Genomic DNA, 13,812 nt, shown 5'->3' with positions numbered 1-13,812 from the left:
TACCATATTGCCTAAAAGGCAGGAAATTTTTAAAAGACTGATAATATCCAGAGGGGATGAAGTGCTGGGCAAAATGGCATTCTCATGTATTCATAAATTAGCACAACTTCTTTGGAGGAGAAATTGGAAATATCTGCCAATGTCATCAGCAAAATATCCTTTGACTCAATTTCACTCCTAGGAATCTGTCCTCTGAAGATACTCATGTAAGTGCAGAAAAAATATACACAGAGGGTCAGAATCATTGCAGCAGTATTTGAGAATAAGATATATATTCATCAGTGAGGAAATAGTTAAATAAAATATAGTACATACTCTGGAACACTAATGTTGCCATCACAGAAGGTTAGTAGATCTACATTACAGATGTGCAAGAAGGTTCACAATTTATTGATACATTGCTTAGTGAATACAGCAAGTTGTTTAATTGTATTCATTGTTAACTATACATACGTATATACACAATTCCTGTGTATATACAAGTGAAAATGTAGAAAATGAGTAAAAGAATAAGCTTTCATTTTACAGCTGTACACACGTCAATAAATTAACAGCTGACATTTCTTGGGCACTTACTATATACTAGAAGCTCTCACAATGTTTTATAAGTACTAACCCATTTAATCTCCATAACAACCCTAGGAGGTCAACACTATTGTTACCCATATTTTAAAGATGACATAACAGAGGCGCAGAGACGCTAGAGAGCCTACCCAAGGTCAATGCGGCTAGTCTGCAGTCCTGCTCCAGAGCCAGTATTATTGCGCATTATTATTTTTTAAAAAATTAACATACATTTCTTTCATACATTTTAATCTCCCACAATTCCTACACTCAAAAGTAATCATAATAACCTCCCTCCATCGTTACAGTTTTATTTATTATTACTCTTTTTTATTATTTATTTTTCTTATTTAAATTCAATTAATATACAATGTATTATTAGTTTCAGAGGTAGAGTTCAGTAATTCATCAGTTGCATATAACACCTGGTGCTCATAACATCCCGTGCCCTCCCTGATGCCCATCACCCAGTTCCCCATCCCCTCACCCACCTCCCTTCCAGCGACCCTCAGTTTGTTTCTTATGATTAAGAGTCTCTTGTGGTTATTTCCCTCTCTGATTTTGTCTTGTTTTATTTTTTTTTCTTCCCTTCTCCCATGATCCTCTGTTTTGTTTCTTAGATTCCTCATATTAGTGAGATCATATGATAATTGTCTTTCTCTGACTTATTGTGCTTAGTGTAACACCCTCTAGTTCCATCCATGTCCTTGCAAATGTCAAGATTTCTTTTTTTGATGGCTGAGTAGTATTCCATTGAGTATCTATATACCACATCTTTTTTTTTTTAAGATTTTATTTATTCATGAGACACAGAAGCAGAGACACAGGCAGAGGGAGAAGCAGGCTCTATGCAAGGAGCCCGATGTGGGACTCGATCTTGGGTCTCCAGAATCAGGCCCTGGGCCGGAGGCGGTGCTAAGCTGCTGAGCTACCCAGGCTGCCCAATACACCACATCTTCTTTATCCATTCAGTGGCCATCTCAGCTCTTGTTTGGCTATTGTGGACTATGCTGCTATGAACATTGTGGTGCATGTGCCCCTTTGGATCTTAATAACACTTTGACATCTTTTCTTCCAGTTTTTTCTATGCACCTGTAATGAGATCACACAGGATATACAGTTTCGTATTCTTATTTTTTCAATTTATATTATTTTACACACTCTTCCCATGATATTTTCATGATGACTCAAAGAAAATTCCCGATCTTTATAAATATATTTTTAGGGATGCATAATATCACATCATTTGCATGTACTGTATTTACTTACACATCCCCCCACCATTATTTCTAACATTATAAATGATAACATGACAAACAAGTCTGTGCATAATTTTTAGTCTACTTCCCTCCAGACAGACTCTCTCAGAAGGGTAGTGACTGGGTCAAAGGAAACACACATTTTTAAGGCTTTTGTTACATATTGCCAAATTTATTTTCTTTTTCTAAAAAGATGCCTTTTCTGGAACCTCAGTACCCTTCTACCTGTAATGTCCTAGTGCACTTACTTGCTACAGCAGTCTTTCCACATCCATATTTTATTTGTACTTGATAGACATATACATTGCGAAATGATTACCACAATAAGGTTAGTTTACACATACATAACCTCACATAGTTAGCATTTGAGGCATATATTTTTTTTAAACAATTGAAGGGCAAGGCTTAACCTGAAGACCTAAATCTCTAAAGGCAGCATTTTACAGTACAGTGGCAACAAGAGAGAGAAGGGTTGAGAGTATGGGAACTTGCTGCCACCTCTTCTCACACAACTAAGCTTTAGGCTGCTGGATTGCTTATATTAATGAGTCACTGATATAAATCTCTCACAGCTGTTGAGGGTTCTAGAATTTCTACTGAAAAGGAGCACTAAAAACCCTTCAACTACAAGACCACTTCTCCTTCACTGTAGCCACTCACTTCCAACGTCAAGGCCCAGATCTAGTCATCACTAAGTACCGGCAGTCCTCGCTGTCCGTGGCAGTGGAGGATGTTGAAAATGAGGGTCAACTGAAACAGTGCAAAGCAATCTTAATCAGTGGGGGAAATTGCAGTTGTTCTTTGACATTTAATTTTTTTGTCAAAATGTTAAAAAAAACTTCACTGCCCATTTCATTATAATTATATAAGGGAATGAAAAAATTGTGAAACTCGTATTTGTTTAGTACACTATAATTTACAACATTAGAAATGTTGACAATTAAAGTGCTTTATTTCTTTGTAAGAAATATATCAAGGGTAGTCTTAACAGTGCTTGCCTTCTTCTTCTCATAACTTCTAATACCAAGAGAACATCTTTTCATGCCTTGGTGAATTGCCATACTCCTTTCAAAGTTTGGATCAGCTTCCCACATTTTATCCTTTGCACACTTAATATTGTGAAATATCGCCATGGATTCCTTCAGTGTGACCTCTTGCTGGTGTCACTTCCTTTGGAAAATCTATTCTTTTTGCCACAACTTTCACTTATGTTAGAAACTTCACCTTCACGAAGTTCCTCTGTGTAATTCTACATAAGATCCTCTGCATATCCGGGAGCTCTCAAATGGTGGCAGTGTCAACATTACCATGATCCCACAGGCAGCTGTTTCTTCTATAACTCCATATACCTTTGATTTGAATTTCACTTTAAGCATTATATGTTTTTGTTTCTTTGCTGCACTTTCATCTTTGTTGGCCAATTCCTCCCTTTGTTTGAGTATCCGTTTTTATCAGTCATATGGGTTTATCACTGTGAACAGAGCGGGTGACACACAAGTGTAGGCTTTGCTCTCTCTGTGCACGAACTAAACAACATGAATCACCAATGCCAATCACCAACAGACTTTGAAGGAAGTGACAGGAATGGTCACTGATCAGGATGTGCATCCGTTATTAGGGAGTGAACTGTGGACTGCAAAGACCAATGAGCACAATCTGTACTTCATGCAATTGCACAGTTAATATGTGATGATAACTGAAATTTGAAGCATGTTGTTGGGTGCTGCTGTTATTGAACTAAACGCTGGTAAATCCATGAGTATGGAAACCACACGTCTCACTCCCTTGCAGTTTATTCTGAACAGAGCAGTCAGAGCAATCTTTTAAAAGCAGAAATCGGATCTGACAGTGCCCTGCTCAAAACATATCAGTGACTCTCATTTTCCTCAAAGTAAAAGCCAAAGCCCTTCCTGTGATCGACAAAGCCCTCAGGATCTGCCCCTCCTCTACTACTACTCTTGATCTTCCTCCCTCCCCTCCATCCACACTGGCCTCCTCGCCATTCTATGAACACACCAACCACTCTCCTGTCTCAAAGCCTTCCCGTTGGCTGTCCCATAGACCTAGGTCTCTCTCCCCACAGATGTCCACCTTTCCTTGCATTTTTAAGGTTTTTGAACAAAACTGATTTTCTCATAGAGACCTACGCTAACCACCCACCTTAATCCTGCAACCTGCTTCCTGCTCCTAACACCAGCATGCCTGATCCACCTTGCCTGGCTCTGCCTTTTCTTCTTCCAGTAGCACTTATTACTATCTAACATACTACACAAGTTGCCTAGTTTTAAAATATAAATATTTTAATTTAAACTATAAAATATATTTAATTTAAAATATAAATATTTAAAATATTTATCATTTCTCTCCCCTCGCAATAATGTAAGTTCCACAAAGACAGAAAACTCTACATGTTTGATTCACTGCTGTTTTCCAAGTAGCAAGGATAGTGCTTAGTATATAGTAGGTACAGAGTAAATAAATCTTGACTGTATAAATAGGATAAGCCAACCACTATTCCCAAGCATGTTTTTCTCAAACCACACGTTGCAAATATTTTTCAGAAAACAAGATCACCCTAGGTATATGGCACAAGGATTGAGTTGGGGGGATAAAACCCCAAATAGATACAATGTCAAGCTGTGCCTTGCAGAATAGCCTGAGATAAGGTTAACCCCAGGACATTTATTCAATTAAGTGAGAACATGAAACTTATCACAGTTGCTTTTTTTTTTTTTTTAAGATCTTATTTGGGATCCCTGGGTGCCGCAGCAGTTTGGCGCCTGCCTTTGGCCCAGGGCGCCATCCTGGAGACCCGGGATCGAATCCCACGTCGGGCTCCCGGTGCATGCACACCCTCTGCCTGTGTCTCTGCCTCTCTCTCTCTCTCTGTGTAACTATCATAAAATAAAAAAAATTAAAGATCTTATTTACTTCTTCATGAAAGACACAGAGAGAAACAGGCAGAGGGTGAAGCAGGTTCCTCACGGGGAGCCTGATGTGGGACTTGATCCCAGGATCCCTGGGATCATGACCTGAGCCAAAAACAGATGTTCAACCACTAAGCCACCCAGGAGCCTCACTTTTTAAAAAAAGATTATTTATTTATTTGAGAAAGGGAGAGGGAGAGAGAGAGAGAAGGAGCAGGGGAAAGGTAGAAGTAGACGCCTTGCTGAGCAGGGAGCCCAATGTGGGACTCGATCCCGGGACTCTGATATCATGGCCTGAGCCAAAGGCAAATGCTTAACCAACTGAGCCACCTAGGCACCCCCACAAGTTGCTTTTAAGAGCAGCAAAACTCATTATTCTCTCTTCTAAGAGTTCTAGCCATTTCCTAAATGGACACACCTGTGATTTAAATCTTTTACCAGCTAAAATAGATTTTGGGAAGAGATGTGAATCTTTTCTTAAGCTGGGTCTACTGATTCAAATCCCCAAAGGTATGCATAGCTCCTTTCTAGTTTACCTCAACCCTTAGTGAGGTCCATGGACACTACCAGTATGCTTAAAAGGAGTGCCCCAAGAGTCTTTGACAGCCATCTTCCACACATAAACAGATGGTGGCTTTTCTACCTTTAAGCAAAGGGACTCCTAATCCTCTTCCATTGCTGTTGTTCTAATTATCAGAGAGCATTTCCTCATTCATAATCTACCTGCAAGTGAAGGTCACTTCTCTTCCTCCTACAGAGATTAACTGATCTTCATCTTGATTCATATATTCAACTCTAATTCATCCTTTTCATCCCCGAACTGAATAACACCAATTCATTTTACTTTCTTCATATAGGTCTTATTTTCCAGCCCTTTAAAAGGTCTTTTTCAAAAAAAAAAATAATAAAATAAAATAAAATAAAATATATTTTTCAAAAAAGTTCTCCATCCACTGCATAGGATGATCTTTTTGATGCAGGCCAGGCCGACTTCTCCACTCACTAAGTGATTTCTTGTGGTAGCAAAATTTAGCAGATACTTGTTTATGTATCTGAAGTGTAGATTATCCCCACTCCCTGGGCAACAGTCTGCTCATTCAGAAATGCCTATTTTTGTCTTGAATCAAACTCTCTCTTTCTTGGTGTTAGAAGACACCTAGTTTTGCACCTAAAATATTCCTGAAAACATATCCTGAAGTCCAGTGTTTTCCCCACTTGGAATTCCAGAAATGATTCTGGGAGAAAATGAGGTCTCCATGAGAATATTTTAATTTTATGTTGTTTTGATGCTTATCTAAACAAGACCTTTATGTAGGCATGCTATGAATCATCTGGATGGCCACCTTATAATAAGATTGACCTATGACTCCTGGGCTTGACTCTGTTTTTGATTTAAAGATCAAGGAGATTCCAAGCAGTGATACTTGGATGGTACTGGGCTTATGGGTAAAGAAGAGAAATAAAGGCCAGATGTGTGTTGTAAAAGCAAAGGTTTCATGCTAGTATGAATGGGCAAAAAGGAGGGAAGGATGAGTTACCACTCAGTAGTAAGCATCCCATTTTTTAGATTTAAGCTAATTTAAATAGAATTCCTGCCACTTGCAACCCAAAGGGTCTAAACTAATGCAACTTCTAAATAAAATGTGTAAAGGTTTAAAAGTAGACCTACTAAGAGAAAAGACTTGAAACAATTCTAGGGTCTATCAAACAGAATAGGTGGAATAAACAATGGTATGTATATTCTACCATGGGATGCTCATCAGTTGTAAAAAAGAATGAGGAAACTCTTACTACACTGATATAGAAAATTCTCCAGGATATACTATTAAGCAAAAAGTGCATGATGCAAAACAGTATATATAGTATGCTGCCATTTGTGTAAGAAAGGGGTACAAACACAGATATTTACTTTCGTATCATAAAGAATCATTGCCTATAGGGTTGGGGGGTAGGGTAAATGGTACTATAGGTGAGACCTAAGCCTTTTCTGGGATTCCTTGTTACATCACTTTGACTTTTGAACCATGTAAATGCATTACCTATTCAAAACCATAATAACAGCAAACATATCAACAGATTATTAGAGGGAGATATCTGTTTCCAGCGAGCTAGGAAATATAACCCCTCATTAATTTTTCCCTCAGACACTCTTTTCTGTAATCTATTTCTAGTATTTGCTATTTTTTCCCCGTTACAGTTGAGTACAGTTTTCTACCTGAGAATGTCCAGAGCAGCTGGTTGCCTCAACAAACTCATCTCTTCTGAGAACAGTTTGAATAAATCCAACCAGAAAGTAAATTATGTATGTTTTCAACCTTCAGTTGGAATTAGAGTGAATTAGAGTATTTAGATAAAATTTGAATCCCATTAGTCCAGTTATTAAAAGGATAGTAATATTATATCTTTGTTGATCACATTTGAATAGGAAGGGACTACCAAAATATTTTTCTACACTGAATTAATTGTCCCCAACCAAGGTAGATAATAGTTAAGTCTAAGTCAGCTGTCATCATTTCAACATAACTTTTGCCTTTTTGTTGATTACTCAACATTTGGATTTCTTGGGTAAATCTTGCTTTGTTAATAACACCTTTGAACAAAATTTTACAGTATTCTTATTCATTTGGAGCTTTGACTTCATCTACAGTAAGTGTTCTTAACCTAGGATCCACAGATAGAAGTCAGAGGACCTATTAACTTGAGTAGGAAAAATTACAGCTTTACTTCTACTAACTTCTGACTGAGATTAAGCAGTTCCTTTTGTTATGGTATAAGCAACAGACCAAAGTAATATCAGCAACACCTATGACTTGGTCACCAATAGAAATCACAGATATTTTCCTATCACTTTAGACTTGTAGATATTTCAAAATATCATTATGTTCATTACCACTTCAAAATTATAATAGTTGTTAAACCTACCAATAGATCTTATTTACTAAGTTCATAAAGATAAATCTGTATCTCTATATAAGACTGTATTACAGATTTTCAAATAGTTCGATAACTTTTTCCATGTGATTATCTTCTTGGTAGTCCCACGTATTTCATTTTTGAAATAAGTGTAAATCTCCATGACCTTGGATTAGGCAATGGCTTCTAAGACATGACACCAAAAGTGTAAACAACTATAGAAAAAGTAGATAAATTGGACTTCATTAAAATTAAAGACTATTATGATTCAAATGACACCATTAAGAAAGTGAAAAGACAAGCCACAATATGGAAGAGAATACTTGCAAATCATATATCTGACAAGAGACTTGTTTCTACAACATATAAAGAATTCTTACAAACCAATAATAAAAAACGACAACCCAATTTTAAAATGGGCAAAGCATTTGAATATACATTTCTCTAAAGATATACAAGTGGCCAACAAGCACATGAAAAGGTGCTCAAAATCATTAGCCATTAGGGAAATGCAAACCAAAGCCACAATGAGATACTACTTTACACCCACTAGAATTGCTATAATTTTTATTTTATTTATTTTTTTAATTTTTATTTTTTGTATACTTTCTATTGGAGTTCGATTTGCCAGCATATAGTATAACACCCAGTGCTCATCCCGTCAAGTGCCCCCCTCAGTGCCCGTCACCCAGTCACCCCATCCCCCCACCCACCTCCCCTTCCACCACCCCTTGTTTGCTTCCCAGAGTTAGGAGTCTCTCATGTCCTGTCTCCCTCTCTCTGATTTTTCCCACTCAGTTCCCCTCCTTTCCCCTATGATCCCTTTCACTATTTTTTTTAAAATTTTTTTTATTGGAGTTCAATTTGCCAACATACAGCATAACACCCAGTGCTCACCATCAAGTGCCCCACTCAGTGCCCGTCACCCAGTCACCCCCACCCCCTGCCCTCCTCCCCTTCCACCACCCCTTGTTCGTTTCCCAGAGTTAGGAGTCTCTCATGTTCTGTCTCCCTCTCTGGTATTTCCCACTCATTTTCTCTCCTTTCCCCTTTATTCCCTTTCACTATTTTTTATATTCCCCAAATGAATGAGACCATATAATGTTTGTCCTTCTTCGATTGACTTATTTCACTCAGCATAATACCTTCCAGTTCCATCCACGTCGAAGCAAATGGTGGGTATTCGTTGTTTCTAATGGCTGAGGAATATTCCATTGTATACATAGGCCACAGATTCTTTATCCATTCATCTTTTGACGGGCACCGAGTCTCCTTCCACAGTTTGGCTATTGTGGACATTGCTGCTAGAAACATTGGGGTGCAGGTGTCCTGCCGTTTCACTGCATCTGTATCTTTGGGGTAAATCCCCAGCAGTGGATTGCTATAATTTTTAAAAAGTCAATAGCAAGTGTTGGCAAGGATGACAGAAATTGGAACCCCACATTGCTGGTGGCAATGTAAAGTGATGCAGTCACTTTGGAAAACAGTTTGGCAGCTCTTCAAAAGGTTAAACATAGTTATCACATTTACCAGCAATTTCTACGTATATGCCTAGGAGGAAGGAAAACACATGTCCACACACAAACTTGTATACAGGTGTTCATAGCAGCAGTTTTCATAATAGCCAAAAGGTGGAAATAACCCAAATGTCCATCACCTGGTGAATAGGTAGACAAAATGTGATATTTCCATATACTAGACTTTGATTCTGCCAAATAAGCCAAACACAAAAAGACAAATATTGTATGATTGCGCATACGTGAAGTAGCCCCAACAGATTCATGGAGACGGAAGTAGAATAGTGATTACCAGGGACTGGGGGAGAGGAGAATTGGGTATTATTGTGTAAAGGGTACAGATGATGAAAAATTCTGGAGATGGTTAGTGGTGATGGTTGCATAACAATATGAACATACTTAATGCCACTGAACTGTATACTTAAAAGTGGTTAAATTGGTCAATTCTAAGTTATGCATATTTTACCACTATAAAAAAAAAAGGAATGAAGTACTGATCCATGCTATCGTGTGAATGAACCTTGAAGACATCATGCTAAGTGAAAGAAGCCAGACACAAAAGCCACATATCACATCATCCCATTTATATGCTATAACCAGAATAGGCACATCTATAGTGCTAGAAAGTAGACTGGTGGTTGCCCGGGGTTGGGCAGTGGTCTGTTTCTCCCTGACACTTCTGCTCTCCAAGAAGGCACTGCTGCGGAGGTGACATCTCTCGATCTCTTTTGCTTGCTTGCCCTCCAAACATGGAACCTACCACCAACCTATGGGTGAGTTGGAGCAAGAGCCATTGGAGTCTGTCATGACAAGGGCAGAGCCTTTGCCCTACAAGTGGGAGCTGAATACAGGAAGGGAGCACCAGTCCTCTTGGCTGCAGCTCCCTGAATAGTGGCTCTGCAACATGGGGTTGGGGTGATGAGCCTGCCTTTTTTATTTTTTAAGATTTTATTTATTTTTAAATAGAGAGACAGAGAGACAGAGAGAGCATGCATGAGTAGGGGAGGTGCAGAGGGAGACGGAGAGAGAGAGAACCCTGAGCCAACTCCGAGCTGAGTGCAGGGCCCAACGCAGGGCTCAATCTCACAACCCCAAGATCATGACATGAGCCAAAACCAAGAGTCGGATGCTTAACCAACTAAGCCACCCAGGCACCCCAGAGCCTGCCTTTCTGGTTGTGAAATAGTAGCCCTGGACTAGAATCTGGGGCAGAGGGAGCCCTCATCTTCTTAGCCACATCTAGGGACGGAGCTGCTATAAGTGACCTGGGGTAGGGTAGGGGATGGGAGCAGGTTTGGCTTAAATGACACAGAGTCTCACTTTTCTTACCAAGATTTAGTAGATTTTCTTGAATAAACATTTCTCCATTTTCTTTATGCCTTGAGACAATTTCCGGAGACTTTAAATATTTGTGTGTGTGTCTTAAAACATGATTTTTACCCTAATGGGTAAATGGTTGTTTTGCAGGGGGAATGTGCCAAACTTCTCCCACCACCATTCCAGAAGTCTCTCTTCCAATTTTTTTTAACTTATTTTTTTCTTGCCTAATTACATCAGCCAATATGTCCAGAATAATGTTAAATAGTAATAGTAAACAGGCGGGTCTTGTTCCATACTTTAAAGAGGAAGGAAGGTTTAATTTGAATGACTCTGTCAGAAGGACAAACATTATATGGTCTCATTCATTTGGGGAATATAAAAAATAGTGAAAGGGAATAAAGGGGAAAGGAGAAAAAATGAGTAGGAAATATCAGAAAGGGAGACAGAACATGAGAGACTCCTAACTCTGGGAAACGAACTAGGGGTGGTGGAAAGGGAGGTGGGTGGGGTGTGAGGGTGACTGGGTGGTGGGCACTGAGGGGGGCACTTGATGGGATGAGCACTGGGTGTTATGCTATATGTTGGCAAATTGAACTCCAATAAAAAAAAAAAAAAGAATGACTCTGTCATTAAAGCTTAATTGCACCAAAAAGCCCTAAGGGACAGAATTTTGGGCCCTCTGCCTTAAGGAGCCATAATCAGAATTCAGAGTCCCTAAAGCATGCGAGGTACCCTGCACGCTGAGAAGAGTAGCTCCTTGTTTAGGGTGGTTTGTTCACAAGCAAAGGGAAACCGTTCCAAAGGGATTTCTTGCTTCTGGTTTGACCTCAGGTGACTTCTCTTGGCTTAAACGTTAGGTCCTCCGCTAAGCACATCTTTTAAGTGACCATGGCCTGGGGCTGCCAATGAATAACAGCTTAAGAGACCCTGCTTAACAAATATGTCCTCTCTCTCCTGTCTAATCAGCCTATTCTCCACCGGTTCATTCCCTTGGTCAACAACATGCTCAGGTTTTAAGTAGCCTGAAATGACCTTCCCTTGTGGCTGCTCCTCTTGAGTTACCATCATCTCTCCCTTTTGTTTCATGGTCCATGTTGAAAGGGTCCCTTTCTCTTTACTGCCTCTACTGACCTACCTTCACTTGCTACTTAACCCCTCATTTAACTCATCCCAAATTCCCTGAGGTCTCTAAAAGTGACTTCCTAATGGCCTCATCTCTGTCTTCATTTTCTAGATCTTTTTACTGCAATTGACCCTATGGACTACGTCTTCCACTTTCAAATTATTTTGCCTCCCTCGGCTTCATTGGCAGTGTGCTCTCTATCCCCCTCTGTCCATTCCTTCGGGTTCCTTTGCTGGAGTTCCTTTGGAGTCCTTCCCAAATTCTCAGTAAGTATGGCTTGGCTTCTCCTGTATTATGTCCTGGTGACATCCACCTCCCAGGGACCCTGAGAAAGCACTATCTGTGTTTTGCAATTAAAAAGAAAATAAATAAAAAACATTTTTGGATCCTAAACATATGACTTGCGATCTGATATCTCTCCTGAACTCTTCCTTGTTTCTTAACTGCCTCTCAAACATTTCTATCTCGGTACATCCTCCAGAGAAGAGAAATGAGCACTTGCCACATGCTAGATATTGTGCTAGGTACTCTATGTATATGCTCCCATTTAATCATCTCACTAATCCCAAAGTAGATATTATTGCCCCAAATCTATAGATACGGAAAATGAGAGTCAGAAAGAAAAATTCCTTACCAAAAGCCAAACCCACGTGTTTCCAATTTCTATCACCATGTTCTTTTTGAAAACTCACCACTACAAGTTATGGGCAATATATTCTAAAACCAAACTCATGATTCCCCTCTACTCCAAAACCAATTCTTCCTCCATCTTTTTGTATTTCTGCTGATGATGCCATCATTGCTCCATTCAGCCACACTGGAAATTTCAGAGTCCTCTTCAACTTCTTTCTCTTCTTCTCTGCCCACATCCAACCAGTGATCCTGTGTGGCACTGCCTTTTGATTCTCTCCCATCTGCCCTTCTCCTTTGTAAACCAATTTGTACCACCCTGATCCATGCACCTCAAGTGCCTACGGAACTGATTTTGTGGTATCTAACTTTGCTTACCTTCTACTTGTACTGTCCAATCCATTTGTCCATCTTCCTCTAAGGCAAGTTCCATCGGTCTCTGTTTTCCCATCTGGAGATGAAAGGATTGGTTGTATTGTAAAGAGGCTCCCAACTTTTTCACGACTCAAGACCCCCTTTTCTTTTGTTTTTAATTTGTGGAGCCCATGATTAGAAAAAAAAATTCTAATGTTAAAATTTTCATTTGCTAAGAAACAATTAACTTGTTTTCCCATTAAAAAAAAATAATCGGGGCACCTGGGTGGCTCAGTCGGTTGGGCATACGACTCTTGATTTCAGCTCAGGTCCTGATTGCAGGGTCATGGGATCAAGCTCCTGATCTCAGGGTTGGGCTCCGTGCTCAGCAGGGAGTCTGCTGGAGATTCTCTCCCTTTGCGCCTCCCCCTGCTCCTACTCTCTCTCTCTCTCTTCTCTCTCTGTCTCTCTAAAATAAGAAATAAATAAATCTTTTTAAAAGTAAAAATAAATAATCAGACTTCATAACTGCCAATTAATGCTTCTGATCAGTGCCCCAGTTTGATTAATTCTAACCCCAAACAAATAACATTCATGCTGCAGTTGAAATGTACAGCCTTATTATGGAGAGGTGCATGGCTCCCTGTAGTCTTTCTGAAATCTTGACAACCCCTCGAGAACCCTCGGTGTGATTGCCATGCCTCCTGGATGGTGACCACTGGGTAAGTAATCTCTAAGGAATCTTTCAGCCCTGCCAGTCTGTGATTCCTAAAGTACAGCACTGATCATGTATCTCCCCTGTTGATTATCCTGTAAGGGCTCCCCATTGCCTCCTAAATTAACTACAAACTACTTAGCCTGGAATTCAAAGCCTGCCACGCTCCAGCCCTAACATAATGTTTTTTTAAATTGTGAGCTGACAGCCGTGCTTGCATGAGCAACAAACTATTAAGTGCAAGCATACATGCAGAGTTTACTGTTCTAATCACAAATAAAACTGACAACAAAGTTAATCTGACACATACTTAATGATATACCTAATGGTTATTGTGTTGGGTGGTAATTAGTCATAAATGGTAAGCAGTTCGCATAAATGATTGTAATTAGTATTACTTTTCCACACTCAGACCAATTTTTCCAGTTTCCTTCCATACTATTAGTTCTTCAGCATCCCTAATCAGCATCCGTGCTGACAATTTTCGCTG

At 39.5% G+C, this 13,812-nt stretch overlaps 1 long non-coding RNA gene across 3 annotated transcripts in view; it reads right to left on the bottom strand.

The window, feature by feature from the left end:
• Positions 1-1,162: 1,162 nt before the first annotated feature.
• Positions 1,163-13,812, bottom strand: part of LOC112668583 (uncharacterized) — a 189,203-nt gene continuing 176,553 nt past the window's right edge. For all 3 annotated transcript variants that reach the window (XR_004813153.2, XR_007409493.1, XR_007409494.1), the window contains 3 exons: positions 12,632-12,704; positions 2,484-2,573; positions 1,163-1,656 (listed from right to left, as the gene is read on the bottom strand). This is a non-coding gene — a long non-coding RNA (uncharacterized LOC112668583). The remainder of the gene's footprint in view (positions 1,657-2,483; positions 2,574-12,631; positions 12,705-13,812) is intronic.

The sequence above is a fragment of the Canis lupus genome, chromosome X (assembly GCF_003254725.2).
Source record: "Canis lupus dingo isolate Sandy chromosome X, ASM325472v2, whole genome shotgun sequence".
NCBI classification, from domain to species: Eukaryota; Metazoa; Chordata; class Mammalia; order Carnivora; family Canidae; genus Canis; species Canis lupus.
Note: the sequence above shows the minus strand (reverse complement) of the source record. Positions and strands in the feature narration are given on the sequence as shown.